At 33.5% G+C, this 27,368-nt stretch overlaps 1 protein-coding gene across 1 annotated transcript in view; it reads right to left on the bottom strand.

The window, feature by feature from the left end:
• The window catches only part of LOC118743528, a gene marked incomplete in the record, with an annotated part of 154,325 nt that extends 133,323 nt beyond the window's left edge, over positions 1 to 21,002 (bottom strand). The window contains 1 exon segment of the mRNA XM_036476266.1: positions 20,607 to 21,002.
• Between the last annotated feature and the right edge of the window lie 6,366 nt (positions 21,003 to 27,368).

A 27,368-nucleotide genomic window follows, 5' to 3' on the forward strand; every position in this document is an offset into this window, starting at 1 on the left:
AAAAAAAGGTAAAAAATATAATATAGCTAAAAAGTTGGTAGATCTACTAATAAAGTGGTAAAGTCCGTACACTGTTTAAGATTCTCTATTCAATATTGCCGTTGGCTATATTGTTGTCGCTTCTACATTGTTAGTACATAAGCTGTTGAATGATGTTACTGCCGCTGATACGATCATACTGCCTGTTGTTGCGACCTACAAATAGGAATGTGGAAAGCAGCCATGAAAAAAAGGGAAAAATGCGAGACTACAACAAGCAACCATGTAGTGTCTTTGTGACAGAGCTAACAACAAAAACAACTTAATCATCAATATTGGCATTGATGTTGATAAACTACATGTCAGACATTTGTCCGACCACGCCATGCCACACCGAAGTCAAAGTCAACGTCAAGCGAAAGTTTATGTGCTAAAATGTTTTGGAGTTTTTAGTTTTTGGGTAAGATTTACTGATTTTTATATATGTATTTAGTAAACAATTAATTACAGGGCTGTTCTATTAAAACTAAAAAAAAAAACGTAGGAATTTCGCTAAGCTATAATCTATTAATCACAGAGGTTTTGTAGAAAAAACCCAAATGAAATCATCACTAAAACAATTTATCGCTTTGCAGAAGACACTCGAAAACTGTTGTTTAAATAAACAAGTATCTAATTTTTTAGCAAAAAAACAAAACCGACTTCAATTCTCATGTAAAACTTTAAGATTACCGTTAATTTCTTCAAGATCCAATAATCGGTTCTAAGCCAAATTAGGATGGGACCACTTCTGAGTGCCACCTTTCCTTTAAAAAAGAATTATCGAAATCGATTATGCAGTATAATTTAACGTTTTTAATAGAAAATACATAAACAAATCTCAGATTGAGCGAGTGTTTGATAAATAAATACTTTCATGGAATCATGCCCAAGTAAGTTGCTTTAATAAATTCGTAATTTCCGAATAAATTTGAAATTGACTCTTAAGCAGTTCACACATACCCGTGATTATTTTACGAACTTGGATTTTGCATTTACCTCTAAATAGCGAAATTTGTCGCATCTATAAATTTTGTGAGGACCGCTACAATAGGTCTAGGCAGTCTACATTCTGTTCTTTCATCGCGTGGAATACATTCGCGGTTTTACCCACTGAGGTCATTCTCCCTTTGGTAAGCACTACATTTGCCACGATTGGAAAGCCTCGTTTTTTTATAGCAACCGGAGATATCCATCCATCGGTGTTATTACCCTAGACGTGGTTTCTGATTCGCTTAGAACTGAACGATTTAAATTTCCATTACAAATATCGTTTATTGGATGCGGACACTCTACAATGATTTCGTTATTTAGTATTTCCTCTGGTACTTCATTAGTGCTTTCAGACTCTCGAGGCGAAGAATGCGATGCTACATCATCGGCAGCTAAAAACTCATCGTCGCGAAATATTTACCGGTTCAGAGGAAATATACCGATTGTGCGAAATCCATTAATTGCGATTTCCCCACTCTAAATCGCAAATAGGCCTTTCCATATAGCTCTGCCATATCGAAAGCTCTGCCGTTCGAACGCATCCAAACACGTATTTCTTCCGAAAGATAACTCTTAAATAAGAGGTCCTATGAAAGTTTTATCTAGCGGCTGTATTTTGTGAAGGGATGGATACGATAGATACGTGATTTTCCCTAGCCAAATCGACAAGCTCAATATTTCTTGTATCACTCGAATGACCATCCAAGACGAGCAATACTGGTCAAGCAGCTGATAGTTTTACGTGATTTATGAAGTGGCGAAACCATATTGTAAAAATGTATGTTTGAACCCAAACGGATTGGTGACATTCGTATATTGATCCAGGTGGCGCTCCTTTTAACGACAAATCTGAGCGTTTCTTGCGTGGAAATATAAATAGTGGTGGAACAAATATTCCACCTGCAGTCATACAAACAATAGTTGTGATCGTAGATCGATTTTTTAAATATTTTTATTTTTTTTTGTTCTGAGGCTCAGATCCCGTTTAAGAGACAACGCTTCTTCTCCCCTTTTTTGGCGCTGTAACCGCCTAAGCGATTTTGGCCGAGTTCAATAAAGCATGCCAGTCGTTTCTTTGCTCTGCCAACTGGCGCCAATTGGAAATGCCAAGTCAAGCCAAGTCCTTCTCCACTTGGTCTTTCCAAGGGGCGTTCCTCTTTCACTGCTACCACCAGCGGGTTCCGAGTTGAATACTTTCAGAGCTGGAGCGTCGGTGTCTGTCCATTCGAACGACATGACCAAGCCAGCGGAGCCGCTGTATTTTAATTCGCTGCACTATGCCCATGTCGTTGCAAAGCTCACCGTTCCATCGTCTGCGGTACTCGCCGTCGCCAACGCGTAAAGGCCCGTAAACGCGTGCGTTGCAAAAATATGTACGCGTGCTGTTTTTTGTTTCACTAATTTTTGTTATATTCTTCTTTATACAGAGATTGAATAAAAATATATTTATATTCGTAATTATGTGAATGTATCTATTATGTAAGGCCTTGAGCGCCAGAGTAGCTTAACTGGCATTTAAAAAAAAAGTTGAGGTGCACCTTAAAACGCATTACGACAATCGAAACGGTAATAGCCCCAGGCACGCCGTTTTAGTTTTATTTTACTATAATATGTAGCAACAAGTAGGTGCAATGAATTTTTTAGTTAAAAACCGCATTTATTTTTTATAGATCCTTCTTTCTCATATTACTGGCATTTTTTTTTGTAGATAGGCTTCTCTGGCCCTCATGGCCTCATACATACATACATATTATGTAAAATCAATATTTTAACTTATTGTACCCATGTCTTATTTATGGCAAATAAACGAGGTTTGTTTTTACAGTTTATTGTACAATAAAACGCTGTTTTTTACCTGGTAACTTTTAGGTAACATTTTTTATAAATTATGGCCATAAAATTTTTGGTCGTGTGGCAACCGTGGTCGGTAGTCGGCTACAACAGTCGCAAAATGGCTCCTCGACCACGCGGTCGCTGTCATCCGCCATTTGTCTGTTGCAAAATTTCTTCTCGATCGAGTGAATTGAGATGCATTTAGTTTAGTGATCTAAGTGAAAATATTTTGAGAATATCATTTCGTGATTGATTTTTTGTAACTGATCCGCCGAAATAATAGTCTACTGACCGGTCATTAAAATTTAAACAGGAAAGAAATAAATTGTCTGCTGCATACGTAGTGACCGACAGTTTGCCTGCTTGAAATGAAATAATTTTTTATGTTAAAAATAAAATGTATTTGTGTTATACAAATGTATAAAAAGATTATTATAAAATGTTAAACTGCATAAATAAACTTTCCTATCCTATAAAAACTTTATCTTTCTTTTACATACAGTCATTGGCAACAGTGGTCATTATATATTCCATTAGGTCCATTCAGCAATAAACAAATTGCCACGAATTGTTACTAGTAGTTGCAAGCTTTTACTGGAAATCCGTTCAGTAACCCAAAAAATTACAAGAATGGGAAATATTCCCAACCAAACAGAAAATCGCGCGCCAAAACTTAACTATCAGAAACTTTCAAAATGGCGTAAGTTTTAAGTTTTTACTAATTTTGTGTTCAATTACTTTTTCTGAAAATTTTCTCTTCCTCTCATTTTCATTCTCTATTTTGCTTTTACCCTTTCGCTGCAAGTACTTTGTGGAAAAGTTATTGAATGGACCTATTGAGAGTAACTGGATTCCAATTCGTTCCGCTTCACTCACGTTTGAGAAAAAGTTGAGAATCCAGGTATGCATTTCTCAATTTGAAAATAAAGGAACATTTCACACTAAGAAAGTGCCTTTCGGCGGTTATTTGAGATGTATTTGACGTGACTAACGTTTGAGATTTGAAAAGAGGACTGGTTCATAAATGCATTTCAAATTAAAATTTAACAAAAATGTGTTTATTAGGTAGTTGCATGCGTATGTATGTATGTATGTATGTAAGTACACAGGTAATTAAGTATGAATGCATATTGTCTGCAATATTTATGAGGAGTTAGAGCTTTGTTACTCCCGATTCAAAGTTGAAAATTTTCTCAGCAGCACAATGAAAATTTTTATGGCCACCAAAACGACAAACTAATCGTAGACTTTTTGTTTGCTTGGCTTAAAGTTCGTGCATTGACAAGTCCGGAGATCTGTTTGAATACTTCATTTGCAACGGAAAGCGTTTTTTTTCTTCTGTTTCTCTTTGTGCGCCACAAAGTAATTAAATTACAACAGATACAATTTTTACGACATCAAAAACACTAATAAAAAAAATACACCGTCATCACATTGGTAACGTAACTCGATTAATGCCTCAGCTTGCGGTGCAATCTGATTAATGCCATGGATGATGTGACAAAATGAATTCGATATCACTCAGAAATACAAAATATTTTGTGCGCTTGATTTTCATTTACTACGAGTATTATTTCCTACTAAAAAGTTATTCGCTTTCACATTTTTGAAATATTTAATTTGTTATTCTCTAAATTAGATTAACCTGAAACTGTTCAAAATTTCAATTTTTTTAAAGAAATATGTGAGTACATATACATACATATACATACATATATAATATCCATTTCGCGTAGTCTCCCGGTCTGTAAATACTTAACTAGTTGTTTGCTAATTTCTGATGTACATACATATAAACAGGTAAAACAAAGCTCTTCTAAAAGAAAACAAAAATTTTATGTTGCGTATGATAAAGATACATATCGCACCAGGGCCGGATTTAAGCACAGGCTACATGGGCGCTAGCCTAGGGGCGCCACATAAAAGATTAAAAAAATTATATTAAGAAAGAAAAAAGTTATAAAAAAGTGAAAAAGCGTACATATATATCAATCAAAGACATGTTTAGTGCGCTGTTTACCCTAATCGACGTTGTAGTACAACGTAATTTAAGTAATAAATAGCTAATTTAGTTTAGTAAGCAAAGTCGCTTCGTGGAGTCGGCGGCAGGTAAACGGAGTACGCGTGCCACCGGCATATCCATAGGGTTTAGGTTGATAGCACCCATGCCCGCGGGCCGCAGTTTCGACAGCCTTGATCTAAGTCATTGTGATTACAAATTTGAAAGGTTACTTTGGTTAACTTTGGTACTTTCTATGAGTATAACGGCCTGCCTACATATAACTTTTTGAGTTTGTCAAGATTCAGCTTTTCAACAAGAAACGTAATTATTTTTTTTTTTAATTGCAAATATAAATAATTTATAAAAAGTATAAATAAAGGAAATATTAAAACCGGTGGCTGTCATGCAAGTGTTAGAGAATTTTAGCGCACCTAAAGTTTTGTAGCGGTACATGGCCCAATAAGCAAGTAAATTAATAAAACAGCTTTCTCGCATTACCATGTTCTGTCATTCGCCTATCGTATGCAAAATTTTTAAAGCAAATTTTCAAATAAGATATTAATCAAATCAGTATAATCGAACAGTTCTGGCAGCCGTCTTTGAACTCACCACAGTCTTTCGTAAGACAATTGTCAACTATCTTGAAAGCTCGTTACTGTCTTTTGAAAGACTGTTTGAAAGATCTGCCAACGAGGAGGACTTAGCGTTATGCTGTTCGCCTTTTAGCAATAAGTTTTTAAAGATTAAATCAAATCAAAAAGTATACACGTTTTCTTTTTCAAATAACAGTAACTAATAACTAAAAGAAAATTAAATTAAAAAATTATTAACGAGGTAGACAATTTAAAAATTTTTCCATGCAGTTTCAACCGGACTATGAAAAAAATCAAGAGGTTGTTAGCACAGAAATAGGATGTACAAACTTTTGTTTGATTATAACGTCAAGGATTCTTTCCCAAATGTAGAATTTGCACTTAGAATGTACATTTCTCAGTTCAGCAGAGAGGTCATTTCTAAACTGAAGCTGATACAAAAATAAAACCGACTTCGGACGTCCATGACGGAAAACAGGCTGAACTTTTCGGCTTTACCGATCATCGAAAATGACGTTTTGAAGCAAATCAACCACGATGACGTTATCAACGATTTCAATGTAATGAAAATTAGACGGAAACCGATAAGAATAAATTAGTTATTTTATTTGTATTGCATAGTATTAGTCTTTTTATTCTGAATTTATAAGAGTAAATTCCCATAAATTAACATACATATGTATGTATGTACTAGGGATGTTAATTTTTTCGATATTTTCCGGAATTTTCTGGATATCGTTATTACAATTCCGGGATTAGTCCCGGGATTTAGATATTCATTATTTTTCATCAACTTAGCGTGAAAAAATTGCATCATCAATACTGTTTGAGAAATTCTCCTACTACATATATAAAAAATAATAAATAAATGGGTTTGAAGCCTATGTTTTTATTTAAAGGGAAAATTATTTCATTAGCAACAAAACAAAAGACACTAATTAAATTTATATGCATTTAAAATTCCTTAGTGTGTTCATATCTGATAAAGTAACTTAACTCTTTCGCGACTACCGGGAGAATATGTCCCAGCTTCATTCAAAATCATTTATCCGCTTTACTATTTATGAAAGCTTGTATCTGATTTGTCCCAATACATGTGGTTTTATTTATGATAAAAATTCACCACAAAACATATTTACTCCGTTATATCTGGTACCACTGGTCAAGTTTGTGAGCACATGTTTAGAAATTTCGGCGATCTGGCCGGACCAGAGGTGTCAAAAAAGTATGGGTTTCAATAGCCATTTTGTCTGCTTGCATTTTAATAAATACGGTTTTAAAATATTAGTAAAGGAGTGTTTCACATAATTTAAATAATTTTGGGATATATTGTCCCAGTTTTTGTTTTACGTGGGACTTATTTGCACCAACGCGTGTTTTCCCAGATTTTGAAGAAAAGGTAAACGGCGGAAGATTAATTCCAATTTGTTTTTTTTTTTTTTAATTCAGTGTAATGTAGAATAAAAATATTGGTACCAAATGAAAAAGAAAATTCTGCAAAATTATGAAAATTCAAAATTTTATTTTTTAAGCAAATAAAGTTGGAAAGACGCTATTCGGGGGCATTTTCAATATGTTACCTGTTTTAACTCTACAGAATTTTTACCCATACTGGTTTTTAAATATATTGAACAGAATTTTTTAAATCTGTTTTTGACTTACTCATATTTTTTAAATTTCCTTTTAAAAAACCTGGCGTCAGAGAGAAAAACTGAACACGCGATTTTACTATAACTATTTGGCCTGGTTTCACAAATGTATTGATTTTTGTTTGTGTAAAATTGCCTGTCGCACGGTGTTATATGATCCCGGGATACCATGATTAACATCCCTAGAATGAACATATATGAAAAATTAAAACGTTTTTTTTTTCGTTCAGTACCCATTAGGGATGTAAAGTTTTTCGATTTTTTTCCGGGATTTAGATATTTATTATTTTTCAACAACTTAACATGAAAAAATTGCATCAGTATAATAAATAAAAAGTAAATGGGTTTGGAACATGCTTTTTTATTTAAAGTGAAAATTATTTCATAGGTAACAAAACGAGAGACAGTAATTACATTTATATGCATTTAATAAATAAATAAATAATACATTAGCGTGTATGTACATACCTGATAAAGTAATTTAAGGTATGTCGAAAAAAGCTCAATCCAAAATAAGAAACTAAGTCAAAAAATTTATTTTCTGTAAATTTTCATAATACTAGTGGCAGGAATAAAAGAAGCGCCTTAATTCAAGCAGTTTTGTCTACATTCCTTTTGTTTATTCGAAATTTAATTTTTTTTATAAAAGTCTACCTCATATTACATATAATTAACTGCATATAAATGGGTATTTTCTCTGAGCATGTAGATATCTATTTATTTATAAAAAAACTCGGAAATTTATACTAAGTTAAACACGAGTGCGCTACTTAAGAAATATAGATATTCATCTAAATATATACATAGGCCTCTTCAACGCGTAAATAAGCCGCTATTCCATACATAATTAAGTAAGTTTACGATATTTGCTTGGCTACGAGGTATCTACGTATTAATGAATACCCCTAATATGTATTCATTTTTACTATTTCAGTATGTGTATGTAAATTCAAAACTTTGTAGCCGTTTTTCTCGAGATTTTAATTTTCTGGATAAACTATGACCCTCTTGTAGCAAAAGTGCGATATGTAGATATGTATATAGTTGTTATACAGAGTGGAGTAAACTAATGCAATTTTTCCTATGTATTTACAACAGAAGTAACTATTCATTATAAAAGCTGTTATTTATTTTTTGCACTTTTTCCCAAATGTGATATATAAATAAGAGCATACAAATGCAAAGTGTTAAAGTTTTTCGCTCCCCGTGCGTTTTCGGATAGCTTGGGATAAAAAATTAAATCTGTTAACAAATCTGAACATCTGTAGTATGAAAAAGCCATTCGATTTGGACTTAAAGTAAAAAAATTTACCAAGAAATAATACATGGTTTTAAAGACCAATATCTCTCAAAAACTTGGTTTAAGCGGAAACAAAAATATTAACATTTCTATGTAAACGGGGAATATTTCTCTCATCTAAACTTTTGACCTACAAGTGTGCATTCTTGGGATATTAATTGGTCAAAGTAAGATTTTTCAAAACTGAATCACAAAACTATTTAGTATAGTTTCATCCAACCTTAAAGTGCGCCTAAACCACACAAAATCATTGCGCATCCCGAGACTTTTACACAATAAATTTGCGCAAAAGTTATTTTGGAAAAACGTTACTCAAGTAAAGACGTCCAAGAAATATGAATGTGCGTTGTATATTTTGATGTTTCAGCTTTAAAACCCAAAAAAGAATACTAAAAATGTTTTTTTTTTATTTTTTCTACCCTCTCATCGATAATTTACAGCACGTTCTGGACACCAAAATGAATAAAAGTGGCGCAGTTGTCGCCATACACAACTATGGCTCTCAAAGGGCGTAGAGACTTCTACCATGGCTCAAATTAAAGTTATTGAATAGCACTAAAAGGCACTTGTTGTTCGGGGATATAAAGATGTGTTAAAGTTTTTTTTTTCAAATTTCGTCTCAAAATCTATTATATTAGTATAATAAAAAAATAAAACAAAATTTGTTTGAATTAAATCCCGTGGATTTTGCACGGTTTTTTTTCGAAGAACACTATTTTTGGCCAATTTTTTTAAGATCAAGGGGTAATTGCGGCTCAATGATAATATTTTTCAAAAGCAATTACATTAGCTTTCAAAACCATTTTGTTTCATGTCGAAATCAAGGTTTATTTAACAAGTTGGTGTTGGGGCGACAATTTGTTAGTGTAGTTTGTTAAATACGCCTTGATATCGTGGATAAAAAAATGCTCTTATGCTCAAACTGAAACAAAGCAGCAGGGTTATACTACTGGCATTGTATATCGTCGGTGATACTGCAAAACGGTCTATGCCTATTAGTAGATACCCTTGACACTTAGATGGTCTCTTACTTTTACCGGAGTGCATCTGCAAATCGTTTCACCCTAATAAACGAATGAAAAAACTGTCTACCTTTGGCCGACGAAGATGAACGATTGATTGCCAGAAGCGATCAGATGCAGATAACAGATCAATTAAGCACTAGAGGAAATAAGTGACATAGAACGTTTTGCATTAGACATTAGAACGTATATTGTGTATACATCAATACAAAGCAACATGCAACTTGGAACACTCACCCATAGTATTTACACATATGCTTTAAGCTCTTTCTGAAAAATTATTAAAGTTCATTGGTAAAATTCCGTTGAAGTATTTCTTTACATAAGTAGAAGTTAGTGAATAAAAACCAATACAAAAAACTAAAATCTGACTTAAGTTGACTTAGACGATTGTTGATTTAGACAACAGAAATATGAATTAAAGCTCCAGTAACATCAATTTAATTGCGTACCTTTTATTGCTTTCCCTGTATTTATCTACCGAACCAATTACAAAACAGTAAATACCTATGTAGTAAAACTTGTTATCATATCTGAAATCTTTTTTTAATTTATAAAAAAATTAAATGGTTGACCACAAATTCTGTTAACTTAAAACATGTAATACTGTTAAGCAAAGTATCATTAATAATTGTCATAAGAGAATCATTCGGAGGCTTTTTTGGCAAAACGAAGGAGAAAATAAAACCGGTTCTTGCTATCTGCTCGCTAATTACGGACTTGTACTCATTTGTTTTCTGGTTGTGCAGCAGCTTCACTTCAGATTAATTTTCGACTGTTTCTTAATATCACATTTCTTTGAATTCAGATAGGCAATTTTGCATCCCGAAATTATTTTTCAGCATTATTTACATATATATGTATGTAAGAATGTGCAGTTTAATATGTATGTACATATCAGATCGCCCTAACCGCTAAAATAACATAAGCGACATTTTTTTTTCTTTTGATGCAGAAATTTTCTTAGACCATCTAGATGAATTTCTGCATCAAAAAGAAAATTTTGCACTTTAATTTCATATATAACGCAATTCTGTCACTGCTTCAGATCGCCCTAACTAAGTCGTATGACTGAGCAATTATATATAGATAGGTACATATTCATAGTCAAATCGAAAGTCGACTCTAAAGTTTGTGGCAGTTTTTTTTTCACAGATATTCCGTTATAAATTATGTCAACTAATTTTACCGTTGACCCCATTATGACTATGAATAAACCCCTTAGCAGTGCACGGACTTCCGAAAAAGTTAATATTGGCAGATTTTACATACAAATGTCAAAATTATGTATTTGTTGTAATTCTTACTCGGATTGCTCAATAAAATTTGTTAGTAAAATTTTTGTTTTTGTACTCCTGCTATCACCTTATATGAATTCGCCTTGGGATAAACTGTATTTTTATATAAAATAAGAAAAATTGCCTTGGGCAATGATCGGGATCCGGATAAAAAAAGGACGCAAATGCAACAACAACGATATCAAGGCGAATCTATGCAAGGTGGTGTTACCGGATCCGCTGATTTCACGGCGAATTTGTACCTTTTGTCAAAACGATGTGTTTGTTGTAATTTTGTTCCGTACTGATTGTCAATGTGCGTATAATTTGTTATTGTAATTTTTGTTTTTGTTCTACCAACACCACATTGTATAAATTTGCCTTGAACGATATGATCCTGATAGAGATCTGGTTAAATTTATGATCCGCTATGTTTGCTGCACGGTTTGGTCGCACTGACAAATTAATTTATACACAAGCAGATATTCTGCCATTTGTTTCTCTCAACTTGATTAAAATAAATCGCTTTTATGTTAAATATTTATCTAAGTGAATATTATTTCGTTTAAATGTACTTTTCCGCATTTGTTGAGTTTATTTTTATAATTTCGTCTTCCTCTTGCTAGTAGTATAAAATTAGTGCTACAAACCCCAATAAAAATGATCCTGACCCAAGCAAACACAACTAATGTATTTCAGGTAAATAAAATGTTCAATAAAAAACCTATACATAAAACTGGGCCCGAGTCACGGCATCCGTTATCGAATGAAGTAAAATGAAAGCTGTTTTCCCCGTTTTCAATTTGATTTGAAAAAGCGAACTCACTACCGAATGCTCAAAAATTAAAAATTAAATATCTTAGCTTTCTTTCCGGAAATATTTGGTAGATCTTTAGCCTTTGTTGGTAAAAATCGTAGAAAATATAAATAATTTAACGAAAAAGTTGGTAGATCTACCAATAAAGTGGTAAAGTCCGTGCACTGCCCCTTAGATTGTAAATTCTTATAAAGTTTTAGAAATGGGACAATTTAGATTTATTATTTCTACTACTTTCGTATTAACCGACATTTTTTTTCCGCCAATTTGTAAATTTATAGAAAACTGCAATAATTTCGAGATTTTTTTTAATAAAACTGATTGTAACCTTAAGGTGATTGGCGTAAATTAAGAATTGGAATCGTGCCCAATTTGGCAATATTCTTACCCATGGGTAAAAGCAGCAGATGGAGCTGGAAGCGACATTCACACACAGTACGTTTTTAGGGCTGGGAGATGAATTCATATTTGCAGGGGTTGAAATTCACTCGGAAGTGCCTGAATAACGGCTGTTAGGATTTTATCCGTATACACGAATATCCGAACGGATATCCGTATAGCGCATATGGTATGTAAATGCATAAATGTGTATGCTTTGCAAAATGTTATGAATAGGTATGTTCATGCACCTTTTTTCACTGGTCTGTAAGAAAAGATCTTTCTGTAGACGAAAGTAAAAAAATAAAGTAGGTTTAAAGAGCTTTATAAAATTACGTTTTCATTCATTTTTCAGTTTATAAACCTTTTTAAAAGCTACTTTATTTATTTTTTTAATAAGGGCATTAATAAATAAATAAGATATACAGTGGTTGGGTTGCCCGCCGACAATAAAAAATACACTTGCGTGAATTTCATAAACAAACCTCCGCTTCTCATAAAAATGCAATTGCCGTTCGGAGCCGGCTGAAAACTATAGGTCCCTTCCCTTTGTGTGACACAGCATCAAGGCGCACGCCACAAATCGGAAGAGAAGCTCGGCCAAACACTAACATATGTATGTGTAAGCGCTAATCTATTATTATTATTAAACCAAAGCAAAGGCTGTAAGTACTTGTACTCGCGTGCGATGAGTATGAATAAACATGAGAGCACATACGAGTACATTGCTATACCGTTCGAATGTACAAAAGCCCTAATGAAACTCGCACTAATTCTCACGGTAAACTTTTTGCATTTAAGCAATGACGTGAAACGGCAGGGAAAATGTTGATTTTCTGGTTTTTTTTGTTTTAATGCATGCATACCCAATTTGCCAAATGTCTTCGTATCGACACCGTTTCCAACTTGTTCTGGTGAACAACTCGCCGATGAACTCACCGTCGGATGAAAAGCACAGTATGCCGGGGAGTCGCAAATACGATTCGCCGGCGAACCGCAAAAACGATATACTCGCGGACTGCAAAATGACGCTCCAAATCTTTAACAAAAACCATATCTATATGAAATTCGAATTCGGTGGAATATTAAAAATAGAAAAAACAAATCAGCTAGTTTTCCGAAAAATTTCAAACTTTTCAATGTGAATTAAAAGAAAAAATATAAGAGCCCGGTCAAGTTAGACATTCAAGGTTACAATAATTCGCAAAAAGCTGAAAATTGGTAAGAATGTTACGAACGCCATTAGGAATGAAATGTCAAAAGTTCCCATCAATCCTACGTTAGCAAAAAAAAAATTATTTAAGGTCAAAGGTCACATAAATTGATTTTTTTCATTTTTCAGCAAAACGTTTGCCACAAAAATAGGTTTTTACACGAACTTGCAGGAAATTACAGGAAAAATGATCCCGTACTCCGAGTTCCTCCTTAATCCTGCAAATGGGAGCGATTTTTGAAGAGTTGTGTAGAGAATGAAGTTGTAAGATTTTCCCCGAACTTTTTCTTCTGGCAAAATCATGAAAAGTGTCAAGCGATCACTGGTTGACGTTTTTACAGGAAAAATGCTTTTTTTTTGTTCCCGTACTTTTTGTTGTTACTCACTTTTTGCTCTCACTTCAGAGAGTAATTTTGCTATTTGACATTTTTAAAGGATTTTACACGAAAAGTATTGGATCAGAGCTATTATTAAACGTGCGATATGTATAAACATATTCAGGTTTCTTAAACATTTAATTATGGGCTTGTGAACCGAATGCTCTTAAAAATACATATACATATGTACATGTTTCAAGTATGTAAGTGAGTTTACATATATAATTATGTGTATAATTTGTAACACACTTTTATCTTTTGTTGTTGAAACTCCCAGTTCTTGCCCCCTTTTCACATACTAGTACCCACAGTTCACTTACGAGTAACACAAATGACATTGACATTTAGCGAGCATTATATCTACATACATACATACATATGTACATATGTCCATGCATACATACATTCATTCTTACAGCATTTAGTACACTGAGAAAAGAGTTTAGTTAGGTACGTCAACTAAATATGTTTTTCTATATTGGTTATAGAAACCAAATCATGTGTTGAGAGAAATAATATTTGGCTGACTTTTTTCGAGTGTAAAACAAAAAAATTTAATAATACCCGCGAAATAAAAGAGGTTAGTTGCAATGCAATTACATATGTACATGCACACTTAAGTATAAATATGTATATACATTAGACTGCATCACTCCCCATACAAAAATAAATCGGTACTATTTTTCCATTGGAATTATAAAATCTATTATATTTTAAGACGTCCTCAAAAATATTTCGAAAAAATATTAGGATTTAAGTGAGCTGGACCAATTTCAAAATACCTCCAAAAATGGAGTTTTTTATGAATAAAAATAGTTTCTTAATTTTTTTTTTTGAAAAATCCCCTCAAATGACAAAAAGGTTTAAGCTTAAAAAATTTGCATAAAAATATTTAAAAAAAATTAAAAAAAAAATGTGAACAGAATCGTGATGATGAGAATTTTGATGCTGTTAACTTTTTTCAAAGATTGGTATAAGAAAAACTTCAATAACTGAGCCTAAACTCTTCTGAGTTAGACTTAAGAGGTGTCGGTGGAAAGGTATTTTCTCCCCCTTTTTTTCTTTGCTAATAAACTCATTCAAAGGATGAAAGATAAAGGTAGGATGAACGAACGTCATTCAAAGTTGAATTAAGATGTATTTGTATTTGAAAAAAAGAAGTTGGGACACGAATGATTTTTTTTTACAGAAATAAAAACAGTGTGAAAATACCTTTCTACTGAGATCCCATTAGTCTAAATCAGAATAGTTTTGGCCCAGTTATTCAAGTTTTTCGTAAATCAATCTTTGAAAAAAGTGAAAAAACATCATCAAAAATCTCATTCTTACGATTCCGTTGAAAAGATTTTTAAATATTTTTATGCAGATGTTTTAAGCTTAATCTGTTTTGTCATCTGAGGGGACTTTTTTCAAAAAGTTATTTACGAAACTATTTTTATTCATAAAAAACTAAATTTTTGGAGGTGTTTTCAAATCGGTCCAGCTCACTTAAATCTTAATATTTTTCCAAAATATTTTGGTGAACGTCTTAAAATATAATAAATTTTGCAATCTCGGCGGAAAAACCGCAACTTTTTTTGGTGATGCAGTCTAATGTACATATGTATATGAGTGCATGTTGCTTGTATTTACGTTTATTTTTTTACTTGAATTTATTTTTTATTGTTTATCACACGCTCCACTGACCTCTTTGTCATATGGCCGGTGGACGAACAGACGCAATGGCTCAGCGGAGGCGAAAATTCAAAATACTTAAGTAGACTAATAACAAAATTTTATTTTACAAGTGGAGTAAAAATGCATGTAGGCTACTTTATGTACATACATAAGTATGTATGTACTATATATGTACATATGTACATATACAGTGGTCGAGAAAATTAGAGCCGCGCCATATTTAATAAGTTTTAACAAATTAATTTTGTTGTTATTTAATTTTTGTTAATTTTTTATACAAATATAGTCCATTGATTAACAAAACCAGTGTAGCTTCAAGTTTCAAACTTTGTGCAATATTAAAAAAAAATTTAACAAACTTTCTTAAACATTTCTAGCTTTTTTAATTATATGTTGATGGATCTGGCGACCTTTTTACTTCTATAGTGGTGCCGGCCATTTAAAACCTGCACTTTATTCTACTAGAACTGCATACTCAGAATATTTCTAGGAAATCTAATTAAAAAAGCTCGAAATTTTTACGAAAGTTTGTAGATTTTTCTTTTTTAACCACAATAAAATAACAACAAAAATAATATGTTAAAACTTGTCGAAATGTGGTGCGGCTATAACTTTTTCGACCACTGTATGTATGTACATACAAAAGAACTACTGAAGCTACAATTGTACTATTTACTTATTTCCGTTGTGCAGGGTGTGGCGACAGGTGTGCAAGGCTTTAACTTACCGCTCATATTGGACGACAGCAAACTCAAACTCCTCGTAAACACGTGGATTTCAAAATGTATGCATGTATGTGTATTTACACAAGCATACATATGTAGATGAGTTATTTTTGTAAAAATTTTCTTTTAACATTCGTTTGAAAGAGATGTAGTTAGCACAAACATTTTAGATTCCGCGGTCAACGCTACCCTTAGAACAGTTTTGATATTTCCGCCTCACTATGTAAATATGTATTTTCATATTCATACATAAATGCACTGTCGTCGTAGTTTTTATCATCCGATTTGCCGTTGATTACCCACCAAATGCGGCGCCGAAGAATTTTACAATAAATCTTTATAAACTTTAAACATACATTTAATTAGAGATATACATATACTAAATGTACATATGTTTGTGTTGTTACAGTTTTCAATGGGAAATATGTACAAAGGTATGCTGCACTGCACTGTAAGCGGCGATCGTATTTCCACGTCGTCCACCCGTACTGCAAATACTTTACTAAACAGAACTAGCCGCCGATGCAAACATTTGTTGTCCACGAAGGTATAAACGCGAATAAATGTTTTGTTTGACAAATGATCGACCTGAAGCTGGGAGTCGTAGCCAGAGACGAGCCGCGATTGAGAATTTGCAGGGAGCGCATGGCTGCCATCAACTTTAAGCGCTGAGTTGGTGGAGCTCTGCGCTATTTTCAGAGCAACGCACGAGTTGTTGGTTTGTTGGAAAGGTGCTCAGAGTCAATAGCAGCCGTGGAATGACACACGTAAATGGCGAATCTTCACAAAGGTAAAAACAGTGGCCTTAGTTTGTTGGTTGTGTCTAAGACTAAAACAAGAAAGAAAGGAGGGTACCGTGGAACTATAAAGGTGATGTACATATGTACATATTTTATATGTGGTGAGTGGCTATCAATTACATACATACATACATACATACGAGTATACTGTCGCGATCATTACTTAAACCGTCGCGACGTGTCGCTGGCGTGCAAATCGGCGCTCAGCTTGTATCGAGAGTGTCGATAACGAAATGTCGAACTGTGTGGTGTCTCAAAAATACACGCAATCGTACACTTATGGGTGAAAACGGCCTGCCGGAAAAGAAAGCCAGAAAAGCGCATCACAATGAAAGCTGATACAAACATAAATAGATATACAAACACAAATATTTGAACAGGGTTGCCACTGATGAAAAAAGCCTATCATTACCTTCTATTATTTTTTTTTAGTTATTTCATTTAAAAAATTACAATTTTGTAATAAGGAACTTTTTATTTAACTTGAAATGTACGGTTTTTTTTGTTATTTTTTATAAAAAGTATTGTTCAAGCGGTCACTGTGGTGTAGTGGTAAGCAGTGCGCGCTTCTACTCCGCAGCGCTTGGGTTCAAGCCCTGGTCAAAGCACCATCGCAAAAAAAATTAGAAAAACAGCTTCTCTGAAAATACAATCGCCGGTCGTAGTCGCCACAAATCGGAGGAGAAGCTCGGCCAAACACTAACATATGTATGTGTAAGCGCCAATCTATTATTATTATTATTATTGTTCAAGCTTTAACCAAAATATTCAAACCGCTGGCCACTCAACTAAAATTTCTTAAGAACTTCGTTTTGTTTAAGAAAATTTGACTCAATAAATTTTTATTGAACATTTTTTTGGCGTTTTTTTATTCGTATATATAGCGCTTTTGTATGATTATTATCTGCATGCTTTTTAATATGTTGAAAACATTGCTGGAAAACCTTAAAATATTTTCATGGAACCATGGCGCAATAAACAGGTTAAGTAATAAAACAGCCTTCTCACTTTATTTTCTGACATTCGGCTGCTTTTAAGTCAAACTTTATAGGAAAATTTCATATAAGACGTTGGGCACTTTCAAAATTATATACATACAAATCCGCCCATTTAACTTGTTCATGTAGATACTACTTTTTGTCAAATGTAACTGGGTGACTACCTACCTACCTACATACATATGTGTACTATTTTGCTTTATTACTCAATTGTTAAGCTTAAAAGTTGGTCTTATTGCTCAAGGAGAAATGAAATAATGCAGATTTGTGTTATTTCACCCAAGCCGCTGTCAAAATTAAAACTCACAAAGGCATATGGAATGGCTCATAATTGCGGCGGCAGCATTTTTACCGCCAACGTTTTTCGGTTGATTTAAATTTATTTATATTTTTACCGCCCGGCGGGGACGGCACAATGTTGATTGAGTGTTGATTGTAGTAATTTTTATTATTTTCACACGTTTTCCAATGTTTTCATCCATTTTTATTAAATTTTTATTCATAAAAAAAATCGGTCCAGCTCACGTAAATCTTCATATTTTTCCGAAATATTTTGTTGGACGTCTTCAAGTATAATAAATTACCTATGTAATACGGGCGGAAAAACCACAACTTTTTTTGAAGATGCAGTCTAATTCTACCTCTACATCGTATTTTTAATTTGTCTCTTGCGTCGGGCGTCTTTATCGAGGAATGGAAAATTACTTCTACTAACCCTATATTTAAGAGTGGGAATAAAAATAATGTTCGCAATTACAGGCCCATTTCTAAACTATCAACTGTATGGAAGTTTTTTGAATCTATAATAATAATAGATTGGCGCTTACACATATGTTAGTGTTTGGCCGAGCTTCTCCTCCGATTTGTGGCGTGTGCCTTGATGTTTTCACAAAAAACCGGAGGGACCTACAGTTTTACGCCGACTCCGAACGGCGATTGTATTTTTATGAGAAGCTCTTTTTCATGGCAGAAATACACTCAGAGGTTTGCCATTGCCTGCCGAGGGACGACCGCCGTTAAGAAAAAACCTTTTCTATATTTTTTTTGCGATGTTGCTTTGGCCAGGGCTTGAACCCAGGTGCTGATGAGTGAAAGCGCGCACTGCTTACCACTACACCACAGCGGCCGACTGAATATATAGTCAAAGAAAAAATGTATTTTATCACTAAAAGTTTAATCCTGCCCAACCAACATGGCTTTGTTTCCAATAGATCTTCTGTGTCTAGCCTAGCTCTATTTGTGAATACTGTGTGACGTCTTTTTCTGCTGGATTGCAGGTTGACTGTATTTATACGGACTTTTGTAAAGCTTTTGATAGAGTCTCTAATTCGATTTTAGTTAATAAGTTAGCATATCTTGGTTTCCATTCTGTTTTTTTTTTGAAGTGGATTAAATCCTACTTGATCAACAGGCGCTGTGCTGTCTCGATAGATGACATTTCGTCAGATGCATTCATTGCCTCCTCTGGGGTGCACCAGGGAAGTATTTTAGGTCCTTTACTTTTTATATTATTCATAAATGACATTAGCTCATGTTTTTCTTTCGCTAATTTTTGATCAAAAACGGAAGGTATGCTACTATGTCCCAGGCTGATATTAATAATCTTAATCTTTGGTGCAAAAAATCTCTGATCCCTATACTCTCAAATTACTATACTCATCTTTTGTTCGTCTCATTTTGGAATATGCTACATTTATTTGGAAGCCATTCCACAAAACTTTCATAACTAGATTTGGACGTGTCCAAAAGGTTTTTCTTAAGTTCGTATTGCGGTCCTTAAACTTGTTTTACCACCGTAAAGTAGTCGTTTGCTTTTAATTAACCTTAAGGCTTTCCGCACATTGGTCGTCCAATCATAGTTGCTTCATCGTCACAATCATGATGCAACGACTACATGACGACTACACTTTCGCAAACTCGGTCGTGATATTTCAATTCATTTGGCGTCTAAAAATTCACTTGGAGCAGGTATTTTCTGTTTTTCTGGTTGATATTTTCCCGAAATATTTACAAAAACCTGCAATTTTTAAAACATAGACTGTGCAGTTCTAGACATAATTTTTCAGTAATATCTCTTCTTTTCTTTTCCTGAAATGTGTGTTGTGCATGCACACAGAGACTTTTTACAATTTCGTCATATTTTATACTTAAAAAAGCTCACATTTATTGAATTTTAATGCAATTATCCACTTTTTAATAATTTCTACAGATTTAATGCAAAAAATACAAATTTTTATGCAATTTTAATGCAAATATTAACTTTTGCATTAATTTTTCCCCATAAAATGTAAACAAACAATGCGTGCACAACGATTAGCAAACGACAGTGCCGTACTTATCCGTTTCTGCATCTTCTACGATTTGCCGATAACTAGCCGATAACGACAAGTGTGCAGATCTCCTTTGAAATGCATGTGCATGATTGGACGACAAGTATGCAGATAGCCTTAGTCTTTGGAATCGAGACGCTCTGTACTCTCACTGACTTTTGTTTTTAATATTATTAATGGTAGTGTTGATTGTCCTTTTCTCTTAGGTCGCATAAATTTCAACATCCCTCAGCGAGTCTTGCGTAACATTTTGCCGTTCTATTGTGGAACCATAGAACAGAATACGCGCGCAATGCCCCCTTTGGTATGTGCCTTAAATGAGTTTAATTTGATCTCGAATTCTATCTTACTTGATTTCTCTTACTCAAGAAATTTATTTATTAATCTTTTGTATTCTTTCTTTTGATTCTGGTATCTAGTTTAATCAATAGTTTTAGTGCCCTGTATATATTCACTTTGTAACTAGTCTGTAAGAAACCACTGTTGCATAGACGAATAAATAAATAAATAAATTTACATACATAGTTATAGCCATTATAGGACGTATTCGTTGTTAAAATGAAGTCGACACTAAAGTTAGTCACAGCTTTTTGACATAACTTACAGTGCAATATTTTCAGTGTTGCGGCTGCATTTATGAACTACTACATATTTATTTTTACTTACATACATACATTTATAAGTATGTACGTACGTACATATGTACTTCAGACTTTGACTGCGTCTTATTGTTTATTTTTTCATGTTTTACCATACTTTATAGTACGGACCTGATTCATAAGAATCCGTTCATGCAAAAGTATAAATGAAGTAAAATTATCACTGCACTAAAATAATATTTATTTTATTGAAAACATATACATACATACATATGTATGTATTGACAAATGTTAAAAGTGTAGGAAAATCGCGTCCTAAACAAATGCGACGCGGCGATTTGGTTTAAAAGCCAAATATCAAACGAACGCACCAAGCGCACGAACGAACTGGTCTGACTTGGTTTGGAAGAAGCCAGTAGTGCCGTTCGAACTAAAGAGCGTGTCACTGAGCGCAGGAGGAGCGGAGAGAGTTTCTGAAATGCAATGCGATACTAAATACGAGGCGCGAGAAGGCATTGCGGCGCTGCATTTACTGCTGCTCATCAAATACCTGCATACATACATGCATATGTATTTATACAGGCCTGCCATTTTACAAAAAAAAAAACTCGGAATAGTAACTGATTTTTTTTTTAACAGTGTGGCAAAATAACACTTTTTTAAAAATTTGTAATTTTTCTTTCATTCATTTATTTTCAAAATATTTGCATAGTATATTACATGAAGTTTTTGTTTTGCCCAACAATTTCTGTGTCCTAGTATTTCATACCAAACAAAATTTTTCATCTTTGGCCGTTGAAACAAGTGATTTATGTATGTATACGGTTGCCAGACGTACTGATTTTATCAGTACAGTACTGATTTTTCAACTCTTGTACTGATTTTATTCATTTCTTCAATCAGTACGCTAATGTCCTGATTTTTCAAAATTTGTACAGATTTGTACTGAATTTTCAATTCAAAGAAAATACTTTAGGATTTTCTTAAGGTTTTTACATAACGTTGGAACTTCCTTAAACTGTGCTGTAAAAAGTAAGAAGAAAATAATTTAATTATAGTTGACATGTTTCAGATAATGTTTGATATGCCCAAGATATTAATACAACAAAAAGATCAATTGTTTATGGGCATATCGTCGGGCCCTTACGTACCGGTTGCGATAATATGACGAGTGTTGTTAGTTGTCTCGAAAATAACTTTAATTTTAATAAGAACAAATTTGAATATTCGAATGGCTTTTGCTTACACACAATTTTTTTTCTCAATTTGCTGACATTGCAAAAGAGTTTTGCCTACAAGAAATAGAGTTAGATACTCTTTTTAGAGAATTATTAGATTTTCAAAAAATTTGCGTAGTTGAAAAAATAAATTTAAGCCATGAGGAAATATAGATGAAGTCCTTACATAGTGGTACTTTTCCACAGTTTTAACAAAGATGTAATTTTTTTTTTTTTTGAATACAACTCTCAGATGAAGCAACTGAGAGGATCTTGAGAGAGAAACCGGCTTCTGATTAGTTTTTTTGAAAGTGAACTTCAAATTAAAATTAATTCTAAACTGATATGTATAGAATACTTTGACTATTTAAACACTGAAAATGGAAATGATCTAATTTTTTCTATTCAAAAATGTCATAAATGTAAAATAATTTATTGCCTTTTGTGTAGAATAATGTGTACACTTATGTTAAAATGAATAACACCTAATTTATGAACTTTATATATTTCATTTATATAGGTACCAAAATATTGCCAAAAACAAGTACTCTGGCGTTTTAAAGTAATATCTGTTATTTACATTTATAAATTTGTTTTGAAAAAAATGTACTGAAAAGTACTGATTTTTTTAGCATGAAAAGGTCTAACATACTGCATAAAAAATCTGGCAACTCTATGTATGCACATATTTCATTTTCCTATTGCACTTTTGTTTTCGCAAACCACGCTATGGAAACTTTCATTTTAGAATCAAAAATTAGCAAACAACATTTGAATCGGTACCGTGCCAAATTGAAAACAATAATACTTGCAAAGTGGGGCACTGAAAATCGTGCTCTAAGCTGCTATATTTCCACTTAGCGCGGGTTCATGAAACAAAAAGTAGAGTAAGTTGGAGCAAGAAAAATACTCGTGAAACACAATTTTGTGAGATGTCTTAACCTGGCGTAACCTAGAGCAGCTCACTAAACACAACTCAAATGAAACCTTCTCCTGCACTTAAATATTTATATTTGGCACTTTTTCTGCAGTAAAATGCCACTTCATGCCTCATGAAAGCTGGCAGCTCTGTTACTTTGACCGGCTGGCGATTCAATGGGTTGCGTTTCCGCCGCGTCTACATTTGTCTTTGACTTTGTCGTCATAGTTGACTTAACAGTCGACGTCATCCCCATTGCATGCAAGCTTGTCAGTCTGCTCTTGACATTTTTTTTTTATTTGTTATCTTTCTTCTCTCTCCGTTCTCTCAGTTTCTCCTTGTATAAGTGACATTTCTATTGTTATAGTTTGTACCGTTGCATATCTGGTTTTGTCTGTGGCAACACGTCATGAAGTGCGGAATGTGCCCAACAAGTTTTTCGTTCCTTGCTTTGTTTCCATGCCGAACATATAAACAAATAATTCTCCAAATTTTGAAACAGACGTCATTAAATGTTAGTCAGAGTTATAAGCTATCTGCCATATTTCATCTAAATCCGTGCAGCCGTTTCTGAGTGAAGAGCGGTCTCGCTTAGTGTTGGTTCTAAAAAAAGTACTAACTTCAAAAAATAAAATCTTGTTTATGGGCCAAGGTCTTTACTTTGACCTCTCATATTTCAAATTCGAATGAACGGTGCAAATCTAATGACCTTCACAAAAAATCCTTCTCGTATAATATACATATATGTTTAGTTAGATCGGTATGACCTTCGAAAAGGTAGCATGCCTATTCAAAGATATTTTCAAACTAAAGCTTTCTAAATCTCTTCCGATTACGGTTGCCAGACGTACTGATTTGGGAAGGATAGGGCTGAATTTTCAATCACTTTACTGAAAATTTGCAATTCCCAATTCAGTACGTAAATGTCCTTATTTTTCGGAAATGTGTGCTGATTTGTACGGAATTTTCAATCTCTATTCCACTTGGGGGTCAACTTGCCAAATAAGGTTAAATTAAAAAGACACGTTTAATCTATGGGTGAACCCCCTAAAGCTCAAAGTAATATAAAAACTACTTAGTCTTTCAAAAAGTAACAAGATACATTATTAAATATTAATAATAATAATAATTAATATTTTCGACTGAAGGATAGAATCATTTTATAAAAGTGTTCAGAACTTCGATAGTAAAATTATTTAAATATCAGACTAAATTTTGTGCTTTCCTTTTTTTTCAAAATATTTCTAGTATCCTGTCAGTGTCAATTTTAATCGCTAAGTGTATGTGTAAAAATGCTACCCCATACATACTTGGTTTTAACCGGCCAGGGTTGAAGAACTTCTTTGTGAAGTAGCGTTATTACGAGTAGCTACAAATGTGGCCAGATAGCAGAAAAGTGGTCTCCAAATAGAAGTAGATACAGTATATTTTGCTTTGCTGCCTTTGTGCTTAAGTGCACATTTAAGTTACCTACCCCAAAATTTGCATCAGCGGCATTATTTTTAACATTTATAAGGAAATTGTTCCGATAGATGCATTCAACATACCAGCACATTAGCGATATCTGCCTTAAAAATTTGCAACTATTATCAATTAGCAAGGAAAATATTACGTTTACCTGCACTGGCTCTACACTTACCCTAATTTTAAAAGCTTTTATTTATTTTGCTCATCTCGCAGAACAACGAAAACGGCTATCATTTTATGTAGTTATATAGAAAATTAGATACTAATTTAGTATAAAGCTAAACTAGTAATAAAGCAAAGCTCCAAATTTTGTGGAAAACTTGCGAAAATTTAACGAATTTCAAAAAATTATCATCAAATTTTCAAGCTTACTGTACTGTGTACTGAAATGTACTGATTTTTTAGCGCTGAAAAAGCCCAAAGTACTGAATTTTGAGAAAAAAATCTGGCAACCCCACTTCCGATTGACACTCATATTCTATATTTCATATAGTTTTTGTATAAGTTTACTAAATTCAAACAGGTGAAATCTGTTTCAAAAGTAGTAGACGTCGGAAGGCACTAAGCCTTGCACCCGTCCAACGCATTGCTAGGATGTCGGTCAGCCAGTCGGGCGTAGGCATCTTCCCCATTAAGAGACAAATCGTAGTCCTTTAAACGGTCGTCATCAAAAGGAAGGGTCTCATCCGAGGCTTTATTGTTCTTCTTCACTGGAAGAGGATTTTTTGTGGCGGATTTTATATAGCGCGCCGCTTGCTCCAAGTCAGACGCCTGCTTGCAGCCGCAACTACATAGGGATGCAAATTTTGAGCAGTAACATCGATACATCGATGTTTCGATGTATCGGAGAAAAGAACATCGAGGCTAAAATACATCGTCAAAGAAATATCGATAGATCGATGGTTTCCGATAATTTGCAATTTTTTAATTTCTATTTAAATTTAAAGCAATATTGAATAATTTAATAATTATGAATGTATTTTCCTGTATTTTATTATCCTTTCTATATATACCCTTTTTATTATTAGAAATGTATACCATCGTAAGATCGTTCGGGCCTAAAGATCCTAGGCCTGATCTTGTTGAAATTCTAAGGGGTGTTTGGTTCTGTTTTAACGGCTAGGTTATTAGCATTCAGAATGAATCCAACAATTTTGTTGAGCTTAGGGACGTTTTTTTATGAAAAATGTTGTGAAAAGCAACAATAATTTACAAAGCTAAATGAGATCACCACATCTACTAATCTGACTTCTTCACCCGCGTCCACTGAAGAGATGTGGTGGTCTCCGAAATAGCAGCTATAACTTCTACCTTTTGTAAATTATTGTTGATTTTCAATAGCATTTTTCATAAGAAATGGCCTCAAGCTCAATAAAATTGTTGAATATATTTTTTATAAGGCCATAAATAACAAAAAAATTCTGAATGAATAATAAATTTAAGGTCAGTTAAACATACCGAAAGAAAGTCGGAGAGTCTTCTTAAAGTCGATGTTTAAAACATCGGTAAAACTTCCATCGATGTATCGTCAATTTCGCGATGTTAGTAAACTGTAAACATCGATGCATCGTTTGCATCCCTACACCTACAGAACAGACGCTGCAGACTTCGGTGAGCTCTACCTCAATATAAATTCAATGTATGTATCGGCAGTTGAGATAGGGTGTTTTTACACAATTTGCTAAGAAAGGGCGTTTTCGAACTTGCAGCAGAGATAGGGCGATTTTCCAGTCAGCCATCGAAATGTAACTTTGGCTATTGAGTTCTGCCGAATTTCCACTAGGCATTTAAATGACAAAAAATTTATGCAAATTAAAAAATGCCATATGGAAACGAGCATAATGACTGTTATAAGAAACATAAGGCGCGGGTAATTTTTAATGCCCAATACTAAAAATTTTGTCATTTAATGTCTGGTGGAAATTCAGCATTAGTTTACAAACAAGTAATTTTGAAGCAAAAGCTACAGCCGACTTCAGTGCTCATATGAAAATTTAGGTGTACAGTTAATTTCTTCATGATCCAATGATTGGAATCAAACCAAATTAGTACTATCGAAATCGGTTCACGAGTTCCAAAGTTATCCGGTAACCTAAGTAGATTAAACAAATATTCCAATGGATTAACAACCATCCATAAACCATTTGGTTTTACTAACAGTAACACCAAACGTTCATTGGAATGTAAAAGCTGCTAAAGCTTGCGTAGCTTGTTATCCGTAGACGAGTCAAGCTTATGATAATTCGAATTTCTTTGCTTTTAAAACCATAGCCAAAAATTACTCTTTTCGAAAAATTAGTATGTATTGTACTACATACAATGTGTGGAAATGATTAATTTGCACGACAATGTACACGTCCCTGACGAAAACAAGTGATTTTCTTTTTAAATCAACTAATTGAAAGACTACCTTAAAACAAATGCAATGAGTAAATGTTTCGAATTTGTATACTCTTTTTACTCAAAATAAAATACAATTTGTGTCTTGGAAGTATGAAAAAGCATCTGCGAAGTCCAGGACGCAAGCATATTCAAAAGAAACATACTGACTTTGAAGTTGTGTAAACCAAATTCATTTTAAAGTAGTTGAAATTAAATGCAGGGTCGTACAGTCGACTTGCTGTTTACACACAATTCAAACTGAGCATTTGAAAGCACATTGACATGTCTGGCTATAGCTGAGCGTTTAAAGATGTTTACTACAATTGGTCGTAGCCAAGAATGTCCATGTTCAAATCTCATTTAATTTAAAAATTTTAATTTCGTTTTTTCTTAGTTATGAAAAAGCATCTGTGAAGTACAGAACGAAAGCATATTTTAACGAAACATACTGACTTTGAAGTTGTTTAAGCCAAATTCATTTTAAAGTAGTTGAAAATGCATGCAGGAAAAGGCAATTGACTGCTTCCTAGGACATCGCCATGTTAAATAAATGAGTTCGTTGCAGGTACAATAGTGAGAATTTCAATTAGTTATCATTAAAAATAAAGTAGTTTATAAATTACTTTCAGACTAATTCAATTTCCTGCAGGGGTGTTACAGATATCAAGCGAAATCACTCTACGAAAAATTTATACGATAATTGCTGCAGAAGTCGATTTATTGCAATTCAAATCTCATGGAATTTTTTCCCATATACCTGTATATAAATAGGCAGCGCTATT

The sequence above is a fragment of the Rhagoletis pomonella genome, unplaced genomic scaffold, assembly GCF_013731165.1.
Source record: "Rhagoletis pomonella isolate Grant_MI unplaced genomic scaffold, Rhpom_1.0 Rhpom_scaffold_00007, whole genome shotgun sequence".
In the NCBI taxonomy this organism is placed as follows: Eukaryota; Metazoa; Arthropoda; class Insecta; order Diptera; family Tephritidae; genus Rhagoletis; species Rhagoletis pomonella.